This window comes from Astatotilapia calliptera, chromosome 4 (assembly GCF_964374335.1).
Source record: "Astatotilapia calliptera chromosome 4, fAstCal68.1, whole genome shotgun sequence".
NCBI lineage: Eukaryota > Metazoa > Chordata > Actinopteri > Cichliformes > Cichlidae > Astatotilapia > Astatotilapia calliptera.
In genome coordinates, this window is record NC_137425.1 from 16,692,817 (window position 1) to 16,700,248 (window position 7,432).

At 44.9% G+C, this 7,432-nt stretch overlaps 1 long non-coding RNA gene across 1 annotated transcript; it reads left to right on the forward strand.

The window, feature by feature from the left end:
* The first annotated feature begins 6,403 nt into the window (after positions 1-6,403).
* LOC113028613 (uncharacterized) lies at positions 6,404-6,840 on the forward strand. Its single transcript, XR_003273252.2, has 2 exons — positions 6,404-6,616; positions 6,763-6,840. It is a non-coding gene; the product is annotated as an uncharacterized LOC113028613 (long non-coding RNA).
* Positions 6,841-7,432: the final 592 nt, after the last annotated feature.

Consider the following 7,432-nt stretch of genomic DNA (forward strand, 5'->3'; position numbering starts at 1 on the left):
GGCAGAGACTGTGACCAGGCCTCAGCAAAACCCTCCACTGTGCAGTTCTCCTCTGCAAAATACAGATGGTCCACAAGAAGTTCGAGTAACATCAGATGTTCATCCATCAACAAGTAAGTGTGTGCAACAAAAAATTCAAAACCCACCTCGTAAAAGCCAGAGGTCAAGAACCTTAACTGAAAAGGGAAGAGGAATGTTAAACCAAAGGATTAAGGAGTTGGAGCAAAGTTTTAAGATCAAGTACGAAAAGTGGAAGGTTCTAGCAAAGGATGCTAACCACTCAATTTCTGACAATTGTTCAGATGAAGAGCTGCAAGCAATAATAAACAACATTAATACTGCTTCCAGCGAACTAAACACAGCATATGAAAACTGGCGTCAGGTGGACATTCCTGATAACAATGCACGCCGCAGAATTGATACTTGCGAGGAGGTAACAAGAACTGTTATTAAGACTGCACAAAGACGTTTGAGAGGAAAGGCACCAGTCAAACCACAGTTTAATGTAGATGAATCTTTTTTAATGTCTGAGAAATCATATGGCATCAGTAAGCACTCACAGGTTTCCAGTCAATACAAACAGTCACACGTTGCATCAAGAGTCGCTTCTAAGTCCTCCAGTGCGTCATCCATGAGCAGACAAGAAGCTGCTGCTAAAATGGCTGCAGCCCAAGCAACACTGGAAATCCTTCATGAACAACAGTGTCAGCAAGCAGAGCTTCTGCAGCTGGAGGCTGAAGATAAAAGACAGATTGCAGAACAAACAGCTGAAGCCTGCAGACGACGTTTAAGAATGGAGGAAGAAGAAGCACAGTTACAAGCAAAACTTGAGGTTGAAAATGCTGCCAGGCGAAAGCTTTTGGAAGACAAACGCAAGGAACTGGAACGATTGGAAGCACTCAAACAGTTAAGGGTGGCTAAGGCAACCATGCAAGTGTATGAGCAAGAGCAAGATGAAGATTCAGAAGAAGAAATTAAGCAGTTACTGCATGGATGTAAAACTGAAAGCCAAAGGGAAGGGGACCGATTTCAGCACACAAGTCACATACATAACTCACCAGAGTTACACTTACCACAACAAGCTATTATACATCCACAGCATGATGGTGGCATCGCAGCACTTGCCATGTTATTAGCAGATTCTATTAGTGCCAGTCGTCTTCCTATGCCAGAGCCGACAACATTCAGTGGTGACCCGCTAAAATATAAGAACTGGAAGGCTGCCTTTCAAACTTTAATCGAAAGAAAAAACATACCAGCCTCTGAGAAAATCTACTATTTGTGCAAGTACGTTAGTGGACCAGCTAAGAAGGCTGTTGAAAACTATTTCCTGTTAGGCACTGAGGCTGCTTATAAGGCAGCATGGGAAGTATTAGATGAGAGATTTGGAAACTCCTTCCTTATTGCCAAAGCCTTCAGAGACAAACTCAGTGCATGGCCCAGAATTGGCTCCAAGGACAGTCTGGAACTTCAGGAATTTGTGGACTTTCTACGGAGCTGTGAAGCTGCGGAAAGCCAGATTAAAGGTCTAGAGGTTCTTAATGATTGCAATGAGAATCAAAAAATCCTCTCCAAGCTCCCCGATTGGTTGACATCAAGGTGGAATAGGAAAGTGTTGACGATAGAGGAGGAGACTGGCAGATTTCCAAGCTTTAGCCAGTTTGTGCAGTTTCTCATAAGGGAAGCCAGGATCGCATGCAATCCTGTAACTTCACTCCATGCCTTGAAACAGTTCGATGGAGAAAAGGTCAAGCCACAACGAAACCAGACTCCTGCAGCTAAAGTTCTAACAACAAACACTGATGAGAAGATTGCTGCCAGCAGTTGTCTGTTTTGTGAAAGACCAGGCCACAGTCTGTACAAATGTAGAAAATTTTTGGAACGACCAATATTGGAACGACACAGGTTTGTTCAAGATAATAAGCTATGCTTTGGTTGCTTAAAGCCTGGACATCACTCGAGAGATTGTAAGTACAGAAGCACTTGCAGTACATGCCAGAAAAGGCATCCAACTTGCTTACACGATGATCAAAGAGAACAAAAGACACGAAAGACTGAAGGAATAAGGCAGGAAGCTAGACACAGAGAACAAAGCAATGAACAGCTAGAAGAAAGAGAAGCTATAGCAATAAGTGAAGCAACATCCAACAGAGTTCAGCATGACAACACCAACATTCAGACATCTACAATCATTCCTGTGTGGGTTTCAATGATGAAAGAGCCTGACAGAGAAACACTTGTGTATGCTCTCCTTGATACGCAAAGTGACACAACTTTCATTCTTGAGGAGGCAGCAGATTCTCTAAATGCAAAGGGGGAACAGGTCAAGCTAAAGTTATCTACTATGGCCTCTACAAACAAAGTTGTAGCTTGCCAAAGGATCTCTGGGTTGCAAGTTAGAGGATTCAACTCGGAGAAGAAAATAACTCTTCCTACAACCTACACAAGAAAGTTCATTCCGGCGAACAGAGACCACATACCCACACCAGAGACAGCAATGGCATGGCCCCATCTTGAGCAGATTGCAGATAGGATTGCTCCTCGTCAAGGGTGTGATGTTGGTCTACTAATTGGCTACAACTGTTCTCAGGCACTTCTTCCTAGAGAGGTGGTGTGCGGTGAAGAAAATCAACCATTTGCACAGAGAACAGACTTGGGATGGAGCATTATTGGACATGGCAGCCCATACGTAGACTGTGGAGACACTATTGGAGTGAGTCATCAAGTCATCACAAGGCAAGTGACACCGGAACTTCAGCTTCCATCAAGTCCCAAACAGGAAGTTCACTATGTATGCAGAACACAGATCAAGGAAGTCATCTCATCTGACATAATTAAAGCGCTTGAATGTGACTTTAATGAGAGAGTTGCTGAGGACAATCACTTCTCTCAAGATGACCTCCAGTTTTTGTCGAAATTGAAACAAGGAATCAAACACAAAGAAGATGGTCATATTGAGATGCCTCTTCCATTTAAACGAGAAAGGCCGAGCTTGCCAGACAATATGGTGTGTGCTATCCATCGCCTTAAGCACCTAGAAAGGAAATTAAGGAGAAACAGCAGATATTACCAGGACTACAAAACCTTCATGGAAGAGACCATAGCGCGTGGAGATGCTGAGAAGATCCCCAAGGCTGATCTCCACAAACACCCAGTGTGGTACATCCCACACCATGGTGTTTATCACCCGCAAAAGCCTGGGAAAATCCGCATTGTTTTTGACTGTTCAGCCCGGTTTCAGGGGACATCTTTAAATGATCATCTATTGACTGGTCCAGAGCTGACAAATTCCCTTGTTGGTGTCTTGTGTCGGTTTCGCAAGGAAAAGGTTGCAATCATGTGTGACATAGAACGTATGTTCCACCAATTTCACGTGAGGGCAGAAGACCAAGATTACCTCCGCTTTCTCTGGTGGGAGAATGGAGATTTAGAAGCACAGCCAGCAGTCTATCGCATGAGAGTCCATTTGTTTGGAGCTGCTTCGTCTCCAGGCTGTGCTAATTATGGCCTCAAACATCTTGCTGCAATGGCAAGGGGGAATTTCAGCGAAGCATCCGTCCGCTTCATAGAAAGAAACTTTTATGTTGATGACGGTTTGACTAGTGTATCCACCGAAGCAAAGGGAATCCAGCTAGTGAATGAAGCAAGGGAGCTTTGCAACACTGGCAACTTAAGGTTGCATAAGTTCATTTCCAACAGTAAGCAGGTGTTGTCATCAATCCCAAAGGAAGAGTGTGCTGGAGGAGCCAACAACTTGGATATGGCTCTTCATGAACCACACATGGAGAGAGCCCTTGGTGTACAATGGTGTGTCACATCAGATGATTTCCAGTTTAGAGTGGTGGTGAAAGAAAAACCCATGAGCAGAAGAGGGGTATTGTCCACCGTGGCCTCGGTGTTTGATCCGCTTGGCTTTGTCGCACCTTTCATCCTTTTAGGAAAGAAAATCCTCCAGCAAATGTGTCTCGAGAGAGTTAGTTGGGATGATCCTCTTCCAGACCATCTGCTGCCCCAGTGGGAATCCTGGTTGAGAGGACTGCAAGATCTAGCAACCATAAAGGTACAACGATGCTACCTACCAGGAAGCTTTGGCAAAGTTGTGAAATACGAGCTGCATCATTTTTCAGATGCCAGTGCCTCAGGTTATGGAGAGTGCTCATACCTGAGAGTAATAAGCGCATCGGGAGAAGTGCACTGTTCCCTCGTGATGGGGAAAGCAAGGGTAGCTCCTTCAAAGGTAACAACTATACCAAGACTTGAGCTCTCTGCAGCAGTGGTGGCAGTGCGCACAAGTGACATGCTCCAGAGAGAGCTTGAAATGGAAGGCCTGCAGGAATACTTTTGGACTGATTCAAGGGTTGTCCTTGGCTACATCAACAATGATGCAAGGAGATTTCATGTTTTTGTAGCAAACCGTGTCCAACGTATCAAGCAGAGCACACATCCTGACCAATGGAACTACATTGCTTCAGAAGACAACCCCGCTGACCACTCTTCTAGGGGACAGACAGCAGAACAGCTCAAGGCATCTAACTGGTTTAGAGGTCCAAATTTTCTGTGGCAGCTAAACCTCCCAAGTAGTGTGTTCACAGTGGGAGAAATATCAGAAGATGACCCAGAGTTACGAAAGACTCATGTCCACAAAATTCACTCAAGGGAAGAGAGGTCACTGCTAGATCGTCTTGAAAGGTTTTCAGATTGGGCAAGAGCAGTACAAGCTGTAGCCATACTGAAACGCAGAGCAAGGGCAGCTAAAGGCCACAAACCAAGGTTTAGTGAACCCACCACTTTGCAGGAGCGTAAGGAGGCAGAAGTTTTTCTCATCAAACTGGTTCAAGCAACACACCTTGCTGAAACCATGAAGAGTCTCAAGCTTAATGGGCAAATCAAGGCAATTGACAAGGCAAATAAATTGCACAAATTAAACCCATTCCTTGATGAGCAGGGTGTACTCAGGGTTGGAGGGCGCTTAACAATGTCCAGTCTTCACCCCCATGTGAAACACCCAGCTATCCTTCCTAAAGGAAGCCATTTGGCAACACTGCTCATCAAGCATCATCATGAAAAGGTGCAGCACCAAGGTCGAGGTATGACTGTTAACGAGCTGCGAGCCAATGGTGTTTGGATTCTTGGATGCAGTAAGGCAGTCTCCTCTCATATTTACAACTGCACAAAATGCAGGAAGTTTAGACGGAACACTGAAGGACAAAGGATGGCGAACCTCCCACAAGAACGCACGGAGTTGTCTCCACCCTTCACATATTGTGGGATGGACTGCTTCGGGCCTATCTATGTCAAGGATGGCAGAAAGGAGCTTAAGCGTTATGGGCTTTTACTCACATGCATGTGCTCAAGAGCCATACATATTGAGATGCTTGAGGACTTAACAACTGATGCATTCATCAATGCCTTGCGTTCGTTTATTGCATTGCGTGGAAGTGTCAGGCAAATTCGATGTGATCAAGGCAGCAATTTCATTGGTGCAAGGCACGAGTTCGCTGAAGCCATGAAGGAGATGGATGGAGAGAACCTCAAGAAAATTGGATGTGAGTTTGTTATGAACACACCATCTGCAAGTCATAAAGGTGGGGTTTGGGAACGCCAAATACGCACCGTGCGTAATGTTCTGGCATCCGTTCTCGACCAAGCAGTTAAAAGGCTCGACAGCAGTTCGTTAAGAACCTTCCTCTACGAAGTTATGGCAATTGTGAATAGCAGGCCATTAACATCAGAGCATTTGCACAATCCATCTGGTCCAGAACCCTTGACACCTAACCACATTCTGACAATGAAGTCAAGCATTATTCCCCCACCTCCTGGAAAGTTTATCAAGGAAGATGTGTACCTGCAAAAACGATGGCGCAGAGTACAGTTCTTAGCCAACAGCTTCTGGGAACGGTGGAAAAGGGAATATCTGTTGAATCTTCAGAGCAGACAAAAATGGAACAGAGCAAGACGAAATGCGAAAGTCAATGATATTGTGCTTCTCAAGGATGATTCTGCTCCACGTAGTCAATGGAAGATGGGAAGGATCATAGATGTCTATCTGGGACAGGATGGAAAGGTGAGAAGTGTGAGGTTGTTGATCAGTGACTCAACTCTAGATGCTAGAGGAAGGCGCACCACAAAACCAACCTATCTGGAGAGACCTATTCAAAAGACTGTAACTCTACTGGAGGCTAATTGAAGAGCCACTTTGCCAATCCACAAGTTCAATTAATGTTAAATGTGATTTCTTGTTATATCCATACATGTTACGTTTTATGGGAAAATCACAGGTGATTTGGTGGGAGTGTAACTAACAGTGAAGTGTTCCAATGTTTTTCTTGTGTTTATATTTGTAAGTTTCCTTTAATTGTGGAACTTTGTTTTGTAATTGGTGGTAGCGGAAGTAACGTGCAGCACGGACTGAGTTTGTGGTGACACTAGAGCAGAGAAGCATGGCGCTCTGTGAGTTCAGCTGCATCGTCCTACTGCTTTAAACTGGACTTAAGTTTTAAAGAACACATAAGTTAAGTTAAGTTAAATTAAACCCAATTGTGGACTCACCGTTGAGAGGAGTAGCGGCTCGCGCGAAGAACGGACTTTCTCCCGTTTGGCTACAGCAGGCAATGAGGTGTGTTCAGGGTGCCTCTGTTAATTTCAGTTTCAATGAAAGTGCCATGAAAGGGCATTTATGTGTCTATACCTTTATTGTTTGGATTTACTGTGATAAGAGTTATTGTAAACATGTTGCTTATTGCAATTGTTTTCTTTGGGTAGTTCTCACGATGATGATGATGATGATGACGACGCTGAGTGATCTTGTCGCCGAACATTGAATAAATCATCTGTAAACAAGAACTTGTCCGCGTGGTGGCTAACGGGAGCTACATCCATCAAGCTACAATCCAGAACACCTCAACCAGGGGTGCCCAGACATGTTCCCATAGCGAGCTTCAGTAGCTGGTGATCGGACTGGCAGGGCCCCTGTCCTTGACCACTGCTTAACATACATTTTACCCAATGACTTTGGTGCCTGCTGCAGGTGTTGGGACTCCTTTTTGGGCTGTGCCTGGCTGGGGCCATGGGCTAAGACCCAACCTCCCTCAAGCTCTCTCCCCATGTCTGGCTAAACCTATCCTGGGCAGGCTAAACTGGTGATTTCGTCTCATAGGAGTGCTCTTATTTTCATCTTGCTCATCATCACCTAGGACCAGTTTGCCTTGGGACATCCTATCAAGGGCAAAGCCCCAGACAGCATAGCTCCTGGGATCAATGTGACATACAAACCCCTCAACCATGATAGGGTGGCGATTCACAACAAGCTCCAGTCACAAGACATTAAATTCAAGTGTGTGCTGGGAGAAGTTGTCAAACAACCCAGGGAAGGTCAGCTGACTTTTTTATAGCCACTCTGACCTGTGACCACTGGTTGTATCTCACATTTGGT